The sequence below is a fragment of the Sus scrofa genome, chromosome 13 (assembly GCF_054392235.1).
Source record: "Sus scrofa isolate SSC_HxYL_T2T_F1_AM1 chromosome 13, Sscrofa_HxYL_maternal_Yorkshire_Landrace_v2.0, whole genome shotgun sequence".
NCBI classification, from domain to species: domain Eukaryota; kingdom Metazoa; phylum Chordata; class Mammalia; order Artiodactyla; family Suidae; genus Sus; species Sus scrofa.
The window spans coordinates 183,364,986-183,390,144 of NC_139395.1; the positions used below are offsets into that span (position 1 = coordinate 183,364,986).

General features: G+C 35.2%; 1 protein-coding gene across 2 annotated transcripts in view; it reads right to left on the bottom strand.

Annotated features, from left to right (window-relative positions):
• The window catches only part of HTR1F (5-hydroxytryptamine receptor 1F), a 151,612-nt gene that overhangs the window by 31,495 nt on the left and 94,958 nt on the right, over window positions 1-25,159 (bottom strand). For both annotated transcript variants that reach the window (XM_084987065.1, XM_084987063.1), the window contains one exon: window positions 2,453-2,507. The gene's annotated coding sequence lies outside the window, so the exon portion shown is untranslated. The remainder of the gene's footprint in view (window positions 1-2,452; window positions 2,508-25,159) is intronic.

Here is a 25,159-nt window from a genome sequence, read left to right on the forward strand (position 1 = left end):
GTTAAAATGTAGGACTGAAGAGAACATTTTGTGGTGGTAGTGGTGGGGTTGCCTGCATTTGCTTAAGGACTATGAGAAGCAATTTAATTTTGATTATTTTTAAGTGATCTTTCCAAACAAGGGCAAAGCAAATTATCAGCTGTATTCTCTGTATGTTTTTTTCTCATTAGTTGCATACTACAGAAATTCTGTTGATATAAATCTGAAAAGTACTCAATATAATTTTAACATAAGATGCCAATCAATGCAATGTATGTCACTGTTTTTGAAATAATTCCTGATTAATTCATATATTGATAATTTAAATATGAAAGAAAATATGTTTGCAATGAATTGATTCATAATATAGATATACACTTAACTTCTTTATTTTTAGGAACAGCTCTCTGATAGAATTCTCTTATGTTGATTTAAGCATAAATTCATATTTTCTTTTTGCATAAGAATTTCTCTTTTGGCTCATCTTTAGTTTTATGCTGAAGGAATTTACATTTATTCAAATAAATTTGTTTTGGGGTTTATGACTTAAAAAAAACTGCATTTAAAAATAGGCTTTGCAGCTATTTCTCACACTATCAATCTCTATTTCCTGAAGAAGTTCCTGCAAAATTTAATAAAGATTTGCTAATTAGTTTTCCATTCCCCCCTTAAATACTGTTGTCCTGACTAGCTGCCAAGCCAGTAATTCTGAATTCCTAAAGAGATCTGTTTTTTACCATCTATTTGCAAAAAAAATTGAAGTTCTCTTTCTTTCTTTCCTTTCTTGCTTATTGTGGCATGTCAATATTTGAAAGTTAAAAAATGATCTATTTTCATTGCCTATAGTCTATGTATATCATTTTCGACTCAATTTAGATATTTAGCACATTTAGTCACCAGATTTAACAAGTAAGACAACCTATGGGATGGGAGAAAATGGTTTCAAATGATGCAACTGACAAGGGCTTAATCTCTAAAATATACAAACAGCTTATACAACTCAACAGCAAGAAAACAACAACCCAGCTGGAAAATGGGCAGAAGACCTGAACAGACATTTCTCCAAAGAAGATGTATGGATGGCCAAGAAACACATGAAAAAATGCTCAACATCACTAATTATTAGAGAAATGCAAATTAAAACTAGAATGAGGTACCACCTCACACAGGTCAGAATGGCCATCATTAACGAATCAACAAATAACAAATGCTGGAGAGGACGTGAAGAAAAGGGCGCCCTCCTTCACTGTTGGTGGGAATGTAAACTGGCACAACCTCTACGGAAAACAGTATGGAGGTACCTCAGAAAACTAAACATAGAACCACCATATGACCTAGCAATCCTATTCCTGGGCATATATCCAGACTTTTTTCTTTTTTCTTTTTTTTTTTGTCTTTTTAGGGCCAGACCCGTGGCATATGGAGGTTCCCAGGTTAGGGATCTAATCAGAGCTGTTGCCGCTGGCCTACCCCAGAGCCACAGCAACAGCGATCTGAGCTGTGTCTACAACCTACACCACAGCTCACGGCAGCACCAGATCCTTAACCCACTGAGAGAGGCCAGGGATTGAACATGCAACCTCATGGTTCCTAGTCGGATTCGTTTCTGCTGTGCTATGACAGGAACTCCCAGACAAACTTTTCACTGAAAAAGATACATGCACCTCTATGTTCACTGCAACACTGTTCACAATAACCAAGACATGGAAACAACCTAAATGTCCAAAGACAGATGAATAGATTAAGAAGATGTGGTATATCTTACACAATGAAATACTACTCACCCATTAAAAAAACCCCAAAACCCCAAAATAATGCCATTTGCAATAACATGGATGGAATTAGAGATCCTCATACTAGGTGAACTAGGTCAGAAATAGGAAGACAAATGCCACATGATATCACTTATATCTGGGCTCTAATATATTACATAAATGAACCTATCTACAGAAAAGAAACAAAGTCATGGACCTAGAGAAGAGACTTGTGGTTGTCAAGGGGGAGGGGAAGGAGTGGGATGGACTGGGAGTTTGGGGTTAGTAGAAGTAAACTATTGCATTTGGAGTGGATAAGCAATGAGATCCTCCTATAGACCACAGGGAACTACATCTAGTCACTTGTAATGGAACATGATAGAGGATAATGTGAGAAAAATAATGTGTATATATATATATATATATGTATGTGTGTGTGTGACTGGGTCACTTTGCTGTACAGCAGAAACTGACAGAATAATGTAAATCAACAGTAGCAGAAAAAATAAAAATCTTACAAAAAAAGAAAATGGAGAATATGTAGTTAAATTTGAATATCAAATAAACAACAAATAAAATTTTAGTATGTCTAGAATGCTTATATGACAAAAATATTCATTGTTTATCTGAAATTCAAAATTAAATTTGGGTCTTGTATTTTATCTGACAACTCAACACATTTTACCATATTTCATAGGATTTGTATAAACATTTCATACCTTTTTAGATTCTATATCTTCTCTTTTATACTATCTTCATTTCCCATTTTTTAGTCTGAAAAATGAGAAAACAGTTAATTCAGTTGTATAAGTTTTGCCTTATAGAGAGGTTGTTTTGCCAGGCACAATAGTAGATACAGTGTTTACAGATAATATATTAAAATTATTAAAAGAAAATCCAGAAACATAAGAAGTAGTCACAATCCTGATAACACTTTAAACCTCTTTTAACATTTCATCTCAGAATTTACTTTAAGCTTCCTCCATTCCCCAAACACACACAACTTTTAGGCTTCTTCTCTTGATTGGGGTTTGCTTGGGGATGGGCTCCCTTCCAATGACAAGGAGGAGAAAGTTGTTGAAATTGGTTTTCAGGCTATTGACTAGTCATCCACAATATCATTCAACAGTATTTCTCAGCTACACCCTTGGACTTAGCGCACTAAAGCTGTTAATGGCTATCCCCATGGCATAGGGTGGTCAAATAAAATTGTGATATTCTGGTTTAAAGCACATCTCAATTGCAGAACTTCTCTGAAGCTTAAGTATGCTACTTTTCACTGTAAGAGAAAGAACATGGTAAACTACTCTTCCCTATTTTTTTGGACTGTAGAGCTTTTTATGTGTGTGGCGCATGAAATACGATTTTATGAGACACTAGAGTTCTAGGAAAACAAGTTTGGGAATTCTGAAGACGGTTTCAGCTCATTTTTATCTGACTTCAAGACGGCAGGTGTTTTGAGGACCAGAGTGACAATCATCAGAAACTGGTCCACCACAGTATCAGTCAGGCTGCATCAACAGGGCAGATTTCAAATGGCCCACTCAGCAATGGTGGATTAATTTAAATTGAATAAACTCAATTAATGAATTATAAGGAACAGGGAATAGGGAAGGCATAGGGATGAGAGAGAAGGAAAATTGGAAATAACCTTTATAGAACACCTACTGCAGTCCTAGAAACTATAGAAGATGCCTAATATAGCTTGTTTATATTAATTTCATAATGTCCTTACAACAAAAGTGTTATACAATTTTATAGATGAAGAAACTGAGACTCAGAGAAGTCTAGTTATTTATTGTGGCATATAGTGAAATTGCCACCACTGGGATTTGATACAGGTTTTTTTAGGCTTCAAACCCATTTTCTTTTGCTACTCATAGGAATCTTTTTGGCTTCTCCTCTTCCTAGAAGTACTCAGACTACTCCTTCAGTTTTGAGAATTACCACTCTAAAGAAGCCATGATTCTTTTCTTTATTAATCACTTGAACAACTACTGCTTTCTGACAACTTACAATGACTACTTCTTTTTGTGATTCATCTAGAATGTTTTACAAATCACAGGTCACTAACCACTCACAGGAATAAATAAAAGCTCTCAGGCAGTGAAAAGGAAGCTGTTCTCAATTTGCTGGCTGCCATCTTGGAATCACCTGAGGACTTTCAAAAACATTGATGTCGGTGTCTCAGCCCCAGAAATCCTGATTTAATTGATCTAGGGTATGGCGGGAGCATTGCATTTTAAAGCACTAAGTGATTCTAATGTGCAGTCAGGCAAAGAACAACTGTTAATAGGGATCAAGATGAACATATAAATATTTCCAAAAAGGGCGTTCCCGTTGTGGCACAGTGGTTAACGAATCTGACTAGGAACCATGAGGTTGCAGGTTTGATCCCTGGCCTTGCTCAGTGGGTTAAGGATCCGGAGTTGCCGTAAGCTGTGGTGTGGGTCGCAGACGTGGCTCCGATCTCATCTTGCTGTGGCTCTGCAGTAGGCTGGTGGCTACAGCTGCAATTGGACCCTTAGCCTGGGAACCTCCATATGCCATGGGAGTGGCCCTAGAAAAGGCAAAAAGAAGCAAAGGAAATGTGTTGATGTTCCTTTTTTTCTTTTTTTTTTTTTTTGTCTTTTGTGATCCCCACACAAGGCATACGGAGGTTCCCAGGCTAGGGGTCGAATTGCAGCTGTAGCTGCTGGCCTACACCACAGCCACAGCCACAGCAACGTGGGATCCGAGCCACGTCTGTGATCTACACCACAAGTCATGGCATTGCAGGATCCTTAACCCACCCAGCAAGGCCAGGGATTGAATCTGCATCCTCATGATTACTAATCAGGTTCATTAATCACTGAGCCGCAATTCGAACTCCTGATGTTACTTTTAATTTAACAAACTTGTTTTTTAAAAAATAGCTGCTAAGTCGAAGACTTTTTTCAGTTGAAACATGAACAAGTTGAAACTTGGTATCTTTTCCTATTTAAATGATGTTTGTATTCAGTTGGGGGTACTGTGGTATAAAATATGTATTTATTTCATTAGTTAGATTACTGAGTCATTCCTATTTAATCTTTAAAACTCATAATCCTCCCAAAGCCATGGTGGTCTTTCATCACATCCCAGTGTAGATTTAAGTATTGCACTATGAAAAGCACATTATCAAAACAGCATGAAATATTCCCATAGAAATGTCTTAAGTCCTTTCACTAATGCACTTTTTACATCTCATATTTGTTTTTCTCTTACAAACCCTATTAGATGTCTCATAAACAGAACTTAAGCAAACTACCACTTGCCCAATGAAACTACAACATTTTTCAAACTACTCTTTAATTTTGGATGTTAATTTTTCCTAATTATCAAAACTGAAGAAAAATAAACTTTAATTTGTTCTAGAAACAGCAAAGTGTAACTTTTGTTTTAATAGCAAATGCTTAAGCAGTAACAATAATAATTGGTATTTATTGAAAATATAAAAAAACTCAAATTGCCAGGTTATGGCACTGGATGAGTGTAGGAAGTTAGGGAGACTCTAGATAAAATAAGGCATGCAAAAATTTATGGTGCACTAATTGCATTGTAGTCAAGGTCTCATTTAACCGGCCTAATAATATTAGGATTAGGATTTAGGCTGTATTACTATCCCCAACTATATATATGGGGTACTGAAGGTCAGAGAGCAGGCTTTGAACTCACAGTTTGGCTTTCAACCCTGCAGTTAACCACTATATGTTATCTGCTTCCTCAAAATGTTAGTATTTTCAGTCTAAGTGACTGAGGTGTTGGTTATGTCAAACAACTTACATATATAATTCAAGTAAGTTAAGTTTCATGGTAGGTATTAGGGTATTGAGTTTGTACCTAGACATATGTAATTTGGGATGCTGAAATTTTACTTTGAGGTAATATTTATCAAGCAGTTAACAATATGGATCTGAAATTCAGGAGAAAGTTCAGAGCTAGAGAAAATGTGGGTGCCACAGGTATGAAGGTAGTAGTTAAAAATGTGGTAGTGATATCATATGGTATTTGTCTTTGTCTTTCTGGCTCATTTCACTCAGGATGAGATTCTCTAGTTCCATCCATGTTGCTGCAAATGGCATTATGTCATTCTTTTTTATGGCTGAGTAGTATTCCATTGTGGATACATACCACACCTTCTTAATCCAGTCATCTGTCGATGGACATTTGGGTTGTTTCCATGTCCTGGCTATTTTGAATAGTGCTGCAATGAACATGCGGGTGCACGTGTCTCTTTTAAGTAGAGTTTTGTCTGGATATATGCCCAAGAGTGGGATTGCGGGGTCATATGGAAGTTATATGTATAGATTTCTAAGGTATCTCCAAACTGTTCTCCATAGTGGCTGTACCACTTTACATTCCCACCAACAGTGCAGGAGGGTTCCCTTTTCTCCACAGCCCCCCCTCTCATACTGAGTGAAATGAGCCAGAAAGACAAAGACAAATACCATATGATATCACTTATAACTGGAATCTAATATCCAGCACAAATGAACATCTCCTCAGAAAAGAAAATCATGGACTTGGAGAAAAGACTTGTGGCTGCCTGATGGGAGGGGGAGGGAGTGGGAGGGATTGGGAGCTTGGGCTTATCAGACACAACTTAGATTTACAAGGAGATCCTGCTGAGTAGCATTGAGAACTTTGTCTAGATACTCATGTTGCAACAGAACAAAGGGTGGGGGAAAAACTGTAATTGTAATGTATACATGTAAGGATAACTTGATCCCCTTGCTGTACAGTGGGGAAAAAAAAAATCCTTCGGGGGGGAAAAAAAAATGTGGCAGTGATAAAATAACCAAGGGAGCAAGTATAAAATAAGAAGAGGTTTTAACACTGCATCCTGCTAATTGTGAAGCAGATAGAATACAAGTGGATTTGGGAGAGAGATGGCAAAATAACAGAATAAACTATCACAGAGCCTAGGGGAAGAGATTTTAAGAGAGAAATTGTGATTTGCAGTGTCGAATGTATAAGAATACACTAGAATAAGACGTGAGTAAAAGGATTCTGGATTTGATCCCTAGCAAATCATTAGTAATCTTCTAAGGAATGATTTTAATATCCTTGTAGGGCTGGAATAGAGACTGCAATAGCTTAATGAATAAATGAAATGTTAGTTTAGAAGCAGCTAATGTGTGTGGAGTATGTCCTGTGGACCATGAACTACTAAAGGGTTTTACAAGTATTTTTTTTTAATAAAAAAAATGAATTTTGCTACAAAAAAAGTGTGTTGGGGGAAATAACAATAAAAAATAAATTAAAAATTTTATTTTGCTCATCAGTACTACCTGATTTTCTTCAGTAGACAATATTACTTCTGAGGAATAAACACTTTATTTTTTTAAATTTAATTTTATTGAAGTATAGTTGATTTACAGGTTTTACATGTCTTTAAATGAGTAAACCCTAGTTGGGGATTCTGTATACTCAAGAGCTCAAGAGCACACACAATTAAGGAGTTAAAGAGAGAAATAAACAACATAGTAGACATTAAAAAAAAGCCTATCTCAGCAAATAATAGAACAAGTAGACCAAAATTAAAAAATAAAAATACAAAAGGGTAAGAACACAGAGGATCTAAACGACACAAATTTCTACCTTGGTCTAATTTACATTTATAGAATAACCAAAAACTGCAGAATATATATAAGATGCTCAGTAACACCCTAAGTATTTGGAAACTAAACAACTTATACCTACAAAATTTGTGGTCAATAAGGAATTGCAAGTGAAATCAAAAATATTTTTAACTGAAAGATAATAAAAATGCTTTACATAAGAATTTCTGGAGATAACTAAATAGTTCTTATAGGATTACATAAGAATTTCTGGAGATAACTATATAGTTCTTATAGGAAAATGTAGAAATTATTGCTTATGTTAGATATCAATGACTTTTAAGGTTTCATCACAATAACCTAAAAAAAGAACAAACTAAATCCAAGTAAGAAGAAGGAAGAAAATAAAGTAATAGCAGAAACCAATGACATAAAAACAGATTAAAAAAAATTAACAACATTAACAATGGTACTTTTAAAAGCCCAATAAACATGAAATTCTCAGTTATTTAAGAAAAATAAAGATTAAAACCAAATCAGCAATATCAGAAGTGAAAGAAGGGCTTTCCATGCACATCATGCAGGTATTAAAAGGATACAAAAGAACACTAGGAAAATTATGTCAACAAATTAGACAATTTAGATAAATGGACAAATTCCTTGAAAAACACAAATTACTAAAGCTCATTCAAAAAAAAAAAAAAAACAGATAACATGAACAGCTCTATATTAATGAGAGATTGAATTAGTCGCTAAATACTTTCCCACAAAAAAACAAATCACACATGGTTTCACTGGTGAATTACACCAAATATTTAAAAAAGATGTAACATAAATTTAATAAAAATGCTTTCACTAAATAGAAGAGGTGGGACTAGGAAATATTTCCAACAAATTTCATGAAGTCTTTATCCTGATACCAAAATAAGAGAAGAACATCAAAAATAAAAACAAAACAAAAGCCACCCCAATGTCTCACTTAACCTAGATGTTAAAATCCTTACCCACAATATTAGCCACTGAATCCTGCAATATTTAAAAAGCATCACACATCATGACCAAGTATGATTTGTCTTAGGAATATAAAGTTCCATTAACATTTAAAAAATATAATTCAACAACATATTAATAGAATAAGATTATTCTATTAATAGAATAATTAATAGAATTTCTGCTTCATTCCAACAGAAGCAGAAAAAAATATCTGACAGAATTCAACAGTCAGCCATTGTAAAAACTCTTAGAAAAGCAGGAATAGAAGGGAAATTTCCCCCTCTGGTAAAAAGGCTTGCTCCCATTGCTTATACCCAACACTGTATGTCATAACACAGCAAAAAAGGCAAGAAAAAAATTCATAAGGGTATGAAAGGTAAGGCTTTCTCTACTTGTAAATGACACATCTGTTTACTTAGAAAATCTACAGAAATCTAAAAGTCAAGTATTAGAATAAGTGAATTTGTCGAGTTGCAGGACAGGAGGTTAATAAAATCATTTGTAATTTTACATACTAGTAAATAAAAATTTTAAAAGTCATCTCTAAGAACACTAAAAACCTAAATTATCTGGGAATTAATTTTTTGGAAGATATGCAAACCCTCTGCTCTAACAGTTACAAACGTTATTGGGAAAAATTCAAAGAAGACCTAAATAAATTGAGAGATATGGATTTGGAGACTCAGTATAATGAGGATGTTAAGTATCTTCCAATTTACCTATAGAGTCAATATAGTCTCAGTCAAAATTCAAGGAGGATCGATTTTAGATATTGGTACATTGATTCTAAAATTTAAATGGAGAGGTAAATCTATTTCAAAAAAGAACGTAGTTTAAGTATTGTTCTTGATTTTAAGACCTACCCTAAAGTTATTGTAATAAAGACTGGGAAATATAGGTATATAAATGAATACTTTCAGAAAGAGAGGAATGAGTAACTTTTGATCCCATTCAGTCCAAAAGAAACAGTACAAAGTAAAAGCTTTATTCAAACAATTTGCAAGGTAGTTCTGAAAAGACAGATGTTTAAACAATGTAGGTAACTGCATGAATTTTTATCTCTAAAAATAAAATTTCATCATTAAAAATAATGACCAAAAATAATAAACTGCTTTTGCGTAAGAAAAAAAAGGAACACTTTTTAAAGCCTGGAAATAGACTCATATATATATAAAACTGATTAATACAGTGACAAGGTAATCCCCTGAGTGAAAAGTCTTTTCAATAAGTATGCTGGAATACCTGTTGTCCATATGGAAAACTGAGTATTGATCCTTCACAGATACATAAAAAATAACTTGAAATGGATCACAGACATAAAAGGTGAAGCCCAAACTTTAAAACTTCTACAAAACATAGAAGAAAATCTTAAAAATTTTAGGTTAAGCAAATCTTGGAAAAAAACATTAAACTGAGTTTTATCAATGTTTTAATCTTTTGATTTCTGAAAAACACTCAAGAAATAAAAAAGTCTAGCCACAGAATGGAAGACAATACCCATTTGACATATAATGACAAAATATTTGTATACAGAGCATATATAAAGATCTTTTAGGGAGTTCCCGTCATGGCGCAGTGGTTAACGAATCCGAATAGGAACCATGAGGTTGCGGGTTCGGTCCCTGCCCTTGCTCAGTGGGTTAATGATCCGGCGTTGCCGTGAGCTGTGGTGTAGGTTGCAGACGCGGCTCGGATCCCGCGTTGCTGTGGCTCTGGCGTAGGCCGGTGGCTACAGCTGCGATTCGACCCCTAGCCTGGGAACCTCCATATGCCGCGGGAGCGGCCCAAGAAATAGCAACAACAACAACAACAACAAAAAAAATTTAAAAAAAAAAAAAAAAAAAGATCTTTTACAACTTAATAATGTGAGGACAATGGATTCATTTTAGGAAGTGGACGTAAGGCTTAAACAGATACTTCACAAAAGATATTAGAGTAGCCCAAATCCCATGGTATGCTCAACATCATAGTGTCAGGGAAATGTACTTTAAATGATAATGACAAAAATAATGATAAAAAGGATTTACTTTACTGTACATCTGAAATTAACACAACTTGGTAAATCAACAATACTCCAATAAATTTTTTAAAAAAAATATGGAACATAACAATTGTTGGTGAGAATATGGAAGAAGTGGAATTCTCATGCACTATTAATGGGGGTATAAAATGATGAAACTACTTTGGAAAATTATTTGCATATTTCTTTAAGTTAAACATATACATGTCAAATGACCCAGTCATTCCACTGCTAGGTCCTTACTCATGAGAAATAAAAACATATGTTCACAAAAACCTTGTACATGATTATTCAATCCACTTTTTTCATAATAAGCTCAAACTTAGAGGCAACTCAAATGTCCATCAATAGGTGAATGGTAAATAAGATATGTCACTCATAAAATTAAGTACTACTCATTAGTATAAAGCAACAAACTACTGATACTCTTAAAATCATGTTGAGTTAAAGAGCCAAATAAAAAGGGCACATTTTGTATTAGAACATTTATATAAAGTACAAACTAATATAGATGCCAAAAAAGCAGATCAGTTACCTGGATCCAGGGACAGAGGGAGGAGTGCAGATGGGCATGAGGAATTTTTTAAGTTAGTGTCAAGGTGTATTTTTAATCATGGTGGCAGTTTCAGGATATATATAACCACTAAAAAATATTCATTTAACATTTTAAATTGATATGATTTATCTTATGCAAATATCCCTCAGTAAAATAGATAAGGCAAAACAAAACAAAACAGATGGCGATGTAACAATTGAAACCATAAAGCACAGTCTAGAATGTGGACCAAGTAGAATAATGCATAGAGTGGAGTCAGTTTATCTTGGAGAACATGGGAAGACTATATAAAGAGTATACAAAGATTTAGATGGTAGTAAGATGAGGGGTTGAAGAAAGAACCCTGTCTTTTTCTCTTGACAATACTCTTATGAGGAAGATTTTTGTTCGTTTGTTTTTTTGTCTTTTTGTTTTTTCTAGGCCCGCATCTGCGGCACATGGAGGTTCCCAGGCTAGGGGTCTAATCAGAGCTGTAGCCACTGGCCTACACCAGAGCCACAGCAATGCGGGATCCGAGCCGTGTCTGCAACCTATGCCATAGCTCATGGCAACCCCAGATCCTTAACCCACTGAGCAAGGCCAGGGATAGAACTTGCAACCTCATGGTTTCTAGTCAGATTCATTAACCACTGCGCCATGACGGGAACTCCAAGATGTTATTTTTAATCCTAGTTTTCCAAATGAGGAAACTGAGGCTCATAGTGGTTTCTCAAAGTCTGCCTGTTTCCGTATCAATGTCTTCACAGAATTAGTGGATTCTGAAATGCTGGTAGTCTTGGCTCCCTTTGAGGATGGACTCAAATACTTCTAGAAACTAAAAGACCAAGTATAACAAAAGATAAACATCAAAAGTATAATTACTTTAGTAATTATATATAATTTGATACATCTTATCATTTTATGGTTAAAATAAACTATTAAATATTTGTTTTTACATCTTAGTAAAATATAAATAATATGTCTTATCCAAATCTTATTTATTTGAGTCAGCTTAGATTGTGACCTTGCCTCCTATAAATAAATCCCTGGTTTGGGGACTCTGATTTGACAGGATATGAATTAATGCTACTTTGAAAAAAGAATTTTTCAACCAAGATGTTCTTTAATAGGTGAATGGAGCAAAGTTGGGAATGACCTATGTCACCATATGGGTGTCATCACTCCAGTAGGTGAACAGACAAACTGGTACATCCAGACAATGGAATATTTCTCAGCGCTAAAAGGAAATGAGCTATCAAGTCATGAAAAGACATGTGGAAGTTCAAGTGCATATTACTACATGAAAAAAGCCAATTTGAAAAGGCTACATATTGTATAATTCCAACTACATGACATTTTGGAAAAGGAAAAACTATGGATACAGTAAAAAGACCAATGGTGATCGAAAATTAGTGGGGAGGGAGGGATGAATAGATTGAGCCCAGAAAATTTTGGGGGCAGTGACACTATTCTGGCAGTCCTTAGAATAGCTTATCTTTCTGAAGCAGCTGTCCTTCCCCAAGGACTGGGACAAAAGAGGCATGGATTCATATCCTAAAATGACATTTTTTCTTGAGACGTAGATTTATATATGGACTGATCAATCAGTAGTAGGGGCTTTTAAGTATTTAATCATTTCCTGAGTTTTTAGAATGGAGGTATTTGTAGGGCAGTGTTAGAAACTACTCCAGAAAGAATTTTAAGTCTATTATCAATAAAATTAACTTATATTGGTATGTCTGTGTGCACAGAAACTCTTCAGGCTCTGAAGACTATATTTAGACATATATGTTACTAAGTAGGGAGTCTGGTTTGAGAACTATCTTTGCAAACTGTCATTTCCAAAACCTAAGGTAAATATTGATTGAATTTAGAGATACAAAATTTGGTTTAAAACAGAATAGTTTATATAACTAATCTGAAAATAAATATACTTCCTCTTTTACAGACCTTAGTAAATATGCTTAGAGTAATGCTTCAGTGTTTAACAACATTGAGAGTGTTATTATGGTTAATTAAGTACTGCTAAAGGAAGATTCTTATAACATGGCTGTAAGTACTGTTATTAAAAAGCAAACATAATATTAAAAATAAAAGTCCTCACAGAATAGATCTGAATAGTCATATTAAAAGAACGGTATATAAAAAAGGATATCAGCTGGCCAAAGAACTGAAATATGACTTTTCTTAATTCCTCATCTTACTTGGGACTTTCGATTTATGTATATATGGATTTAACGAAGAAGTAATTTAACAGGACAAAGGTATGAATTTTTTAGACACACATAGTACAATGTCTTGGAGCCTTTTTATCCTCATGACTTCTTCCTTTTTCAAAAGTGAGGGTAGCTGCCTTTTGGTCTTTCTAATCCATTTAGTTCACAGAAGGTATTATAATTATTAACTAGGCTGCTCCAAAAATTGGAGACAGTCCTTCCAAAATGAATCAAGCAGTGAAAATAGAGTCTAAATTCAGAATCTTAAAACTGAGTTCAACTATACCGATTTTTCTTTATTCCTCTAGGATGTTAGGATAAGCCCTAATGTCTTAGAATATTTTTCTGAATATAATATTTTTCAGTGAATAATCTAAGATTAGTAATACTAGATAAGAAGCTTTTTAAAAAATTCAAACACAAAACTATATCAGTGGTTTAATAGATCTTAAAACACAGTAGAAACTTTGATCCTGACAGTCTTAAACTTTGGTATTGCAGTATTTAGCCAAATTTAAAGTAACACATCAACGTTACTCCAGCTGGCTGTATTAAAGGAGAGATAATAGCATTTCATTAATCAAATCCAATGGTACCTATCCTTGTTAATAATAAATAAAATAATACTTATGAAAATAAGTATAAAGATGGCTAATGTTTTTGAGCAGTTATTTTGTGCTAGTCATTTTAGTTTCTATATACATAATTTCCATTCATCATCACCAAAATCCTGGGTGGCAGATGTTGTTACCCTGTTTTACAAATGAGGTAAATATGGCTCGGAAAGTTTAAATAACTTTCCCAAGAGCCAGCACCAGGAAGTTGTTATTGTTGGCCTTTTGGACTCCATTTTTTTTTTTTTTTGTCTTTTTTAGGGCTGCACCCATGGCATACGGAGGTTTCCAGGCTAAGGGTCGAATTGGAGTTGTAGCTGCTGTCTTATGCCACAGCCACAGCAATGTGGGATCCAAGCCGCATCTACGACCTACAACAGAGCTTACAGCAATGCCAGATCCTTAACCGGTGAGCAAGGCCAGGGATTGAACTCATGTTCTCATGGATGCCAGTCAGGTTTGTTAACCACTAAGCCACGATGGGAACTCCCCAAACTCAAGCTTTTAAATGCCATACTATAGAACTTCTCTAATACTTTCTGTACCTTTGATATTTGTGGTTATAGCTAACAAAAATATTTCTTTCTAAATCTTATGACTTTATGTAGTACACTATGCAAATATAGTTGTAAAGTTCACTTAACAAAAAGAAAAGTATCAATAATTTTCTCTTAGACTTACACAATTACAAGTTAATACTCTGAGAGGATGAATTTACCTTTTATTTGTTAACTAAAAGAGAGAACTCTCCTAGTGTCCACATATAATCATGTTAGCTTATCTACCCAAACCACTTCTTTCCTGTACTTATCTAACTTAAAGATGATTTGAAAGCAAAAGACCTCTATTTAGCACAGTCCTTCTTAGCACATTTGAAAATTTCAAATTACTCTGAATGAATAACAGGCAGAAAATATCATTATGGCATTAATATTACTTTGGGAGCAAAATTAATTGTATTAAATAATACCATAAATTGCCAATTTTAAAATGCAAATTTCATCTTAGTCTCAGCTGCACAGCTCACTGAATTTTTATATGTGTTTATATCTATGTAATCACTATCCAGGCAAGATATAGAACATAGAACATCGCAGCACCCCAGAAGCTTCCTTCTCAGTCCATAAGTCCCCCACCAGTAATTGCTATTTTTTCACTTCTGTCACCATCATTTGGTTTTGTTCATTCTTGAACTTCACATAAACCGAATCAGACAGAATATACTCTTTTGTGTTTGGTTTCTACACTTAGCATAATGTCTGTGAGTCCATCCATTCATTAGTGTATCAGTAATTCTTTCTGAAAAAAAAATTGCTGTGTGGTTTCCACTCTTTATCACTAATTAATTTACCCCAAATGTTGAAGAAAATTTGGGTTACTCTAGGTTTGGCTGTTGTAAGTAGAGCTATTACAAACATTCAGAAATAAAAATAAAATACAGATTTATTTTAAAATGGTTTCAAAGATACCCATTGAAAGAAATACTTGAAAAGAAAGGCCAAATGTATTCCTAGACTCAAAATCCATGACCTGGAGTTTCTGCTGTGGTGCAGTGGGTTAAGAATCTGACTGCAGTGGCTTGGGTCACTGAGGAGGTGCTGGTTCAAATCCCAGGCTGATGCAGTAGGTTAAAGAGTCTGGTGTGGTCCCATCAATCCCTGGCCCTGGAATTTCCATATGCCGTGGGTGTGGCCATTAAAAAAGTATATATGTATCCATGACAATTTCCAACACAGCCACTAAATTATAACATTAACAAATCAGAATATTGAGGGACAGAGGCATATTGTTTCTTTCCTTTTCTCTTGTTCCCTAGATTTAGTAGTATCTATGTGAATGATCTCCATCCTTTTATCTATATTTATCAGAAACATTCAAATTTGGGGGGTATATACATAAATCTTTGATTTTTAGAAAAGTTAGAAAAACTCATTCATTTTATTCTTATAAATAACAATCAAACTACATATATTCAACTACTATAATATGCTATATTCTTTGGGTGGCAAGATTACAGCCTCTTTTATTTGATTATTCTTCAGTAGTTTTCAAAATTCTTAGAATTTAAATTAAGAACAAAATAAATCAATGGACTAGAAAAAATAAATCAAAAGTTGGCATTGCAGTTTTAGCTTTTTCTCTTTTTATACTTTCTGTGTCTGGAGAAAAATACAATGTATAATTGATTTTTCCAATGATAATTTTGAGACATTTCAAGATTCTAAGTAGAATATTAAAACAGAGTATTTATTATAGAAGCTCGAGTATAATGCTTTGAAGCCTTATGTATGCCCAATATGTTCAATTGCATTTCTTTGCTTCTTAGTCAAATGTTATACAAATGCTAATATTTGCATAGTTTAAATGAACAAATAATATATGTCAGTATACCTCCAAATATAACCCAGGTTTCCATAAGTCTTTTTAACTTTTTGAATCAGTCACTCGTACTTCACCTTTTTTAGAAGTCTTTTTTTCCCCCTGCTTATTAAAGATACCTTTACTACAAAGAGTATGAAACCACAGATCAGGGGAAAGGAGAAATACATTTCCTATAATCAAAATTATGATTTTCCACTAGAGACTATAATATAAAGGTTTACATTTTTAAGATAAAAGGTGAATAACTTAGAAAAAATTAATAATTTTTCTTTGTTATAACACTCCAGATAGAGACTGACCATGGAAAGGAGGCAAAAATCTGTGATGAATCTGACCAAATGTTGCAGAAAAATTGAAAGACAGTAAATTAGAAAATATAAAATAAAGAAGAGCTAGAGTGAATTTTGAAGCACAAAAATACATAATTTAAAATTGATTTCATACATGAAATCATGTAGCATAAACAACTAAAATAAATTTGGGGGGGTTCATAGGTGCCAAAACAAGCCTGTTTTACACTAGGATGTATAAACATACAAGTCCATTTGCTTAACTGAGATACTAATTTTATCTTGAAAATTCTCCATTGTGTAAAACTTATCAGAGTATTAATACATTATTTATAGTATGTGATAGACAGAGATCAGCAAATATTGACAAAAAAAGATGTGAGAAAATGTTATCATTCTTAAACTTCTCTAAGATGTTAATTCCAATGCCCAAATCATTTCATCTGCAGCTTTTAAACCAATTTATGGAGGTTCATGGAGATATTTAATGAACCTCATAATTTTATGATTTTAGGATATTTTTAGCAAATCAGAAAATTAATGAAACACCAAAATATTTTATTTCTAGATTATTCCATAGTTCTAACTTTTGACTGTAGTACATTTGGTAGAATATTTAACCCAGTTACAAATTTTAAAGTTGTAAATTTCCAATTCGGAAGTAGGTTTTTTGACTGAACACAGCAATTCGATTTAGTGGGAAATCCTTAGTGAGGACAGGCCAATTGCAGGTGCCTTACCCTGGCAGGATTATTTGAAGACTAAGTTGCCTGCGCTTCTGTCTTCTGAAAGAGGGGAGGGAGTAAAGAAGTCTCTTAAGAACAGTCAGAGAAATGCCAAGCTGCCTAGCGATAGATGGAGGCTGGTGGTGAGAGGCAGGGACATGAGTGCAGGTCAGGTGCTACTCACGCTCCGGCTCTTTTTTTCTCTAGGATCCTTGGCTCCTTGTCAATATTCCTCACATTGTTGTTCTCTGCCTTTAGGGTACACTTTTGTGAAATGGTTAAGAGCATGGGCTTTAAAGCCAGACATCCTGAATTTTCAATCCAACTCTGTATTTAAGGTAAATTAGTTAACTTCCCTTGTAGGGGTGAAGATGAAAAGAAATAGCACATAATATGGGTTAGCTATTATTGCCACACTCCCCATGTTATTTCTCCCTCTCATGCATTCTCTGTTGCTGTTACTTTATTTAATAAATATTTTGCCAATTACATGTCTTGTGGATTGTCTCTCCTTCTGTGGCTTGACATACTCTTTTTTTTTTTTTTTTTTGTCTTTTTGCCTTTTCTAGGGCCGCTTCCTGCGGCATATGGAGGTTCCCAGGCTAGGGGTCTAATCGGAGCTGTAGCCACTGGCTTACACCAGAGCCACAGCAATGTGGGATCCGAGCCGCGTCTGCAACCTACACCACAGCTCATGGCAATTCCAGATCCTTAACCCCCTGAGCAAGGCCAGGGATGGAACCCGCAACCTCATGGTTCCTAGTTGGATTTGTTAACCACTGCACCACGACGGGAACTCCAATATATTCTTATGTTGCCACAATACCAATATCACAACTAGAGAAAATTAATAATAAACTTGTATTCTTATCTAATACACCCAATATAGTCAAATAAATACCATCTGTATTTTTTTTTTTTTAGCATTCTAGGATCCAATGAAAGTTCAGACACTGCATTTAGCTGTGTTATTAAAAGGAAATCTCTGTCTGTCTTTGCACCTATACTCTGTTTTTCACTTGAAAAAGTTCTTGTATAGCTATCATTAACGATTACTTTGGATTAACTCAAGTCTGGAACACTTAGAGAATGCAATTGTGGTAACTGCTATTAATTTTGATATTCTTAATTGTGGTAGCCCTTTTGGTGTCATTTAGCACAAGCACTGATTTTTGTGGACACCAGAGGTAATCACTCAACACACATAAAAATTAGCTCACAACCTACCTGATGGTTACAGAAGAACAAAGTTAAGGTAGGATTGTAAAATAAAAGGGATTTCAATAATTGATATTGGTATAGTGCTTTTCAGTTTATGATGGCCTTTCATATATTATCTAATTTGAATCTCAGACAGGGGAGTTTTAAAACTCCCTTCATAAATAGAAGAAGAAACTGAAGTTCAAGAGAGTTAAATAAATTGCCTAATGTATTAATTACAGTTAGTAAGAGCAAATTTCTTGGCTCATAATGAACATTAAATAGTTGTTGAAATCTTAATAAAAGTGGGAAAATATAATAAGTTTTCTGATTCTAAATATTTACTATGATATTTGGTTTCATTTTTTAGAAAAAAAAAATCCGACTTTTTTTTCTAACACGTAATGTTACTTTTGGTATGCTCATGACTTTATAATCCCTGGGGTAGAAGAAGCTCTAAAACTGTTATGCTCAGATGCTACCCTAATATTATCATCTGAAGATTATGTCTCATTCAAAGATTTTAGATCAGAGTCTGCAAGATCTGTGAAGGGCATATTTACCCAGTGTCCACAAGGATGAGCTTTCAGCAGCCAGATTCAAAATACTCACTCTCCTTCCTGGCTAACTAGCAGAATAGTCTATAGACAGACCTGTAGCCAAAGCTGGCCCAACAAAACATTTTTCTCCAGGATATTTGAAATATGTGAAATGAGAGAAACACAGATAAGAACAGTTGGTGGCTGAGGCCTGTGAGTGGCAGTGCTCTAGGGAGTAGATTCATTCAGAGCTGCCTTCGTTTTTGATGCAGTCATTTTTTTGGTTTGTTTTCTATGTGATACCCCAGTATCTACATATGCTTTTTGGCTAAATAGGTATAAGTAGATCCTGTTGATTGAAATCCAAAGAACTTGAACCAATAGAACATTACAGAAAGTGCACTAGGTGTGAAGGATATCTGGGCCGAAGTATAGAATATCACTGACTTAAGAGTTGGAAAAAGCCAACCAAAATGGAAAACAGGGAGACGCTCCCATGCTCTCCCCTGACCCCACATTGTCACTAACATGTCAAAGTCAAAAAGGGAAGACACTCTGCCCTGAGGCAGAGCTCTATTACTGTTTCACTAAGGACCACTACACTCCCACTCCCTCCCCCTCCCATCAGGCAGCCACAAGTCTCTTCTCCAAGTCCATGATTTTCTTTTCTGAGGAGATGTTCATTTGTGCTGGATATTAGATTCCAGTTATAAGTGATATCATATGGTATTTGTCTTTGTCTTTCTGGCTCATTTCACTCAGGATGAGATTCTCTAGTTCCATCCATGTTGCTGCAAAAGGCATTATGTCATTCTTTTTTATGGCTGAGTAGTATTCCATTGTGTATATATACCACCTCTTCCGAATCCAATCATCTGTCGATGGACATTTGGGTTGTTTCCATGTCCTGGCTATTGTGAATAGTGCTGCAATGAACATGCGGGTGCACGTGTCTCTTTTAAGTAGAGTTTTATCCGGATAGATGCCCAAGAGTGGGATTGCGAACTGTGCTTTTAAACTGTAGCTGATTCCTGTTAGACTTGAGTTCTCACTCCTCAAATCTAAATTCATCATGCCCCATATTCCTGTTTATCTCTAGTTAGGAAAGTAATACAAAAAGTAGAATGTTTAATTTCTCTGAACTCACACATTGCTTTCTTTCTTTTTTTGGGGGGGGGGGGCTGCACCTGTGGCATATGGAAGTTCCCAGGCTAGGGGTGGAATCGGAGCTGCAGCTGCTGGCCTATGCCACAGCCAACACCAGATCTGAGCTGCATCTGTAGCCTATACTGCATCTTGCATCAATGCCAGATCCTTAACCCACTGAGCAAGGCCAGAGATTGAACCAGCATCCTTATAGATACTAGTTGGGTTCTTAACCCTCTGAGCCACAATGAAAACTCCACATATTGCATTCTGGCAAATAAAAATGTTTGTGTTTTCACCCCATTATCACCAATAGGACTGCTCTGAAGAGCTGTTACACTCAGTTCTTTTTCACTTAGAGCTTTCTTGGCACCAGGATTATACAGGAACTGATATGTTACACCCTCAGACACAAAACATGTATTTCCTCTCCCTCTTTACAAGTTAGTGTTTTCTTTTTCTTCTCATATTGAACAGTGGTCTTGCCTAGTTTCTGTTTATTATCCTGCAGAAGGGAGAGTAAGCTGCTAAAAGATGAAATGCATAAAGAAAAGAATGAATCAGCTGAAATGGTAACATAAAGTAAGGAGAATCAAAACCTATGGAAGGCAGATCATTTCAGCAATGTTTTTCATGGGTAATAAGGTTACATATACACCATGGCAAATAGCAGGATTTTTTTCTGGTACACGGATTGACTGTACAAGTGAGTATTATTCCTATAAGTGAAAATACTTATTTCAGGGATACAGAAAAACAGATTTAATCATGAACAAGTGATCCTAAACTATTACTTAGTTGGATGGCTAGAGCCATCCAAATAAAGCATATTCAATTCACAAATTTCATTACATAGCTGAAACCACATATATATCAGTTAGAAGTAAATGAAGATTATCTGAACTACTGATGTTAGTACACACAAATTGAAGCATAAAAAGTGATTTTATATAAGCATTTATTAAGGCACTAGTGAAGATTATACATTTCATGATTGCTTTTAAGACCAAGTTTTTAAAAAATGCTTTAAAATTAGTGCCTTCTAGACTCACTACCTATAAAATTCTTTAACTGATATGTTAATGTGTACTCAGTTCATTGAAGACCTATTTGCTATGCACTTTTCCCTGCCTTATTTACTTGTATATGCAGTATCTAGCATTGTGCTTTACCCAAGGTAGGCAGCAATTAATATTTGTTGCTTAATAAATGAATAAATGCAATAATCCAGCTGAGGTGTTTGCAAATCCTGATTTGTATGTGTACAGATAACACAAATGGTTGGAAAATAAAATCAGAATAAATTTCAGCACAAAGGCTCATATTCATTTTTTTCTTATTTAAAGAAAAAATAGTTTTATAAAAATTGGCACTTGAGATTTCCAGTTATAATAATACCATTTTTTTGTGACTATAAGAATTATTTATTTATTTATTTATTCTCTTTTTTTTTTTTTTTAGGGCCACATGTGCAGCATGTGGAAGCCCCCAGGCTAGGGCAAATCTGAGCTACAGCTGCCAGCCTACGCCACAGCCTTAGCAACCAGGATCTGAGCCACATCTGTGACCTACACCACAGCTCATGGCAATGCTGGATGCTTAACCCACTGAGCTGAACGAGGCCAGGGATCAAACTCACATCCTCATAGACACTAGTTGGGTTCTTAATCTGTTAAGGCACAACAAGAACTCCTTATGAGGATCATTTAAAGCCTTATTTTTTATGAAGCATTATCACATTATCTGGCTTTGTCTTACATGCAACTATTTTCATTAGCAATATCCAAAATATGAACTACTGCATGGATTTTTACAGTTTCAATCAACAATTTTCACACACAGAAGCAAAGTGGATAATATTTTCCTATAACAGACATGAAGGATCTTGTGTTCCCTTTTTTTAAATAGTCCTTTCATAGCTATTTTAAGGGACTATCTTTTTATCTTACAGGTCTATTTTAGGCACTTGGTCTAATTATTTATTTTGCAAACCCAATGGTGAATATTTGCTCTTAGAGTTATGGAATATACCCCTGGTACCCATTTTCTGCTTGACAGGACAGAATCCTTGAGTTTGGGTAAGACTTTTAAGAGTTTTCTGGAAGGACCAGAATGAGTGGTTTTATTTTTTTATCACTCTCCTATCATTTTGCTCTCTTATCATCTAGTAAAAGTCATGACAGAATTTACTATTGCCCTCCTGGTTGTCACCTCACCTAGCTGTTGAACTTAACTCTGGACCTTATCAAAGCCATTTATGACAAACCCACAGCAAATATAATACTCAATGGAGAAAAGCTGAGAGCCTTTCCACTAAAATCTGGAACAAGACAAGGATATCTACTCTCACCACTGTTACTCAACATAGGATTGGAAGTCCTAGCCACAGCACAGACAAACAAAAGAAATAAAAGGCATCCAAATAGGAAGAGAAGAGGTAAAACTCATTGTATGCAGATGACATGATACTATATAGAGAAAACCCTAAGGACTCAACCCAAAAACTAATCGAACTGATCAACAAATTCAGCAAAGTAGCAGGATATAAGATTAACATTCAGAAATCAGTTGCATTTCTGTATACTAACAATGAAATATTAGAAAAGGAATACAAAAATACAATAACCTTTAAAATTGCACCCCCAAAAAATCAATTACCTGACCAAGGAGGTAAAGGACTTATATGCTGAGAACTATAAAACATTAATCAAGGAAATTAAAGAAGATGTAAAGAAATGGAAAGATATTCCATGCTCCTGGGTTGGAAACATTAATATTGTAAAAATGGCCATAGTACCCAAAGCAATCTATAGATTCAATACAATCCCTATCAAATTACCCATGACATTTTTCGCAGAACTACAACAAACAATCCAAACATTTATATGGAACAACAAAAGACCCAGGATTGCCAAAGTAATTCTGAAGAACAAAAAGCAAGCAGGAGGCATAACTCTCCCAGACTTCAGGCAATATTACAAAGCCACAGTCATCAGGACAGTGTGGTACTGGTACCAAAACAGACAGAGAGACCAATGGAACAGAATAGAGAACCCAGAAATACACCCTGACACCTATGGTCAATTAGTCTTTGACAAAGGAGGCAAGAACATAAAATGGGAAAAAGACAGTCTTTTCAGCAAGAATTGCTGGGAAACCTGGGCAGCTGCATGCAAATCAGTGAAACGAGAACACACCCTCACACCATGCACAAACATAAACTCAAAATGGCTGAAAGACTTAAATATAACACAAGACACCACCAAACGCCTGGAAGAGAACATAGGCAAAACATTCTCTGACATCAACCTTACAAATGTTTTGTCAGGTCAGTCTCCCAAAGCAACAGAAATAAGAGCAAAAATAAACCAATGGGAACTAATCAAACTGACAAGCTTTTATACAGCAAAGGAAACCAAAAAGAAAACAAAAAGACAACTCACAGAATGGGAGAAAATAGTTTCAAATGATGCAACTGACAAGGGCTTAATCTCTAAAATATACAAACAACTGATACAACACAACAGCAAAAAAGCCAATCAATCAATGGAAAAATGGGCAAAAGACCTGAATAGACTGTTCTCCAAGGAAGATATACAGATGGCCAACAAGCGCATGAAAAATGCTCAACATCCCTGATTATTAGAGAAATGCAAATCAAAACCACCATGAGATACCACCTCACTCCAGTCAGAATGGCCATCACTAGTAAGTCCACAAATAATAAATGCTGGACAGGGTGTGGAGAAGAGGGAACCCTCCTGCACTATTGGTGGGAATGTAAGCTGGTACAACCATTATGGAGAACATGATGGAGGTATCTTAGAAAACTAAATATAGAACTACCATATGACCCAGCAACCCCAATATATCCGGACAAAACTTTCCTTAAAAAAGACACATGCACCTGCAAAATAGCCAAGACATGGAAAAAACCCAAATGTCCATTGACAGATGATTGGATTAGGAAGATGTAGTATATATACACAATAGAATACTGCTTAGCCATAAAAAAGAATGAAATAATGCCATTTTCAGCAACATGGATGGAACTAGAGACTCTCATACTGAGTGAAGTAAGTCAGAAAGAGAAAGACAAATACCATATGATATCATTTATATCTGGAATCTAATATATGGCACAAATGAACCTTCCCACAGAAAAGAAAACCAATAGACTTGTGGCTGCCTGGGGGAAGGGGGAGGGAGTGGGAGGGATTAGGAGCTTGAGGTTAACAGATGCAAACTATGGCTTTTGGAATTGACTAACAATGAGATCCTACTGTGTAGCACTGAGAACTATGTCTAGATACTTACAATACAGCATGACAATGGGAGAAAAAATTTTGTATACATGTATGTGTAACTGGGTCTCCATGATACACATTGGGAAAAAAAAGTGTGTTGGGGGAAATAACAATAAAAAAAAAATACTGCAATATGGGAGTTCCCATTGTGGCTCAATGGTTGATGAACCTGACTAGTATCCATGAGGATGAGGGGTCGATCCCTGGCCTTGCTCAGTGGGTTAAGGATCTGGCATTGCTGTGGCTGTGCAGTAGACTGGCAGCTGTAGCTCTGATTCGACCCCTAGCCTGGGAACTTCCATACGCCGTGGGTGAGGCCCTAAAAAGACAAAAATAAATAAATAAATAAATAAATAAATAAGTAAATAAATAAAATACTACAATATGAAGTTATTTGTTTTATATCTGCATTTTTGCACACATACGCAGGGGTTTTCATTTATTTAGTTCAATGATGGACTGCATCCATCTAAAAATGATGCACTAATTCTTAATCCACATATTTGTATGAGGCTATTTAAAATTAAAGTAAAAATTGTTAAAAAAATTATAAAATGATTTTCCTTTCCTCTGTGAGCTTTTATTTCTATAAACATACAGTGAAGTTCTGTATAAATTAACAGATATTCAGCTTGTTTCCATTTTATTACAAATACAACCAAATTTAAGGAACTGGCACAAAGAATAGGTAAGTGTGAACATTTTTAAAAAGCTGTATTAATAGGGAGTTCCCATCGTAGTGCAGTGGTTAACGACTCTGACTAAGAGCCATGAGGTTGCGGGTTCGATCCCTGGCCTTGCTCAGTGGGTTGACAATCTGGCGCTGCCATGAGCTGTGGTGTAGGTCGCAGACGCATCTCAGATCCCGCGCTGCTGT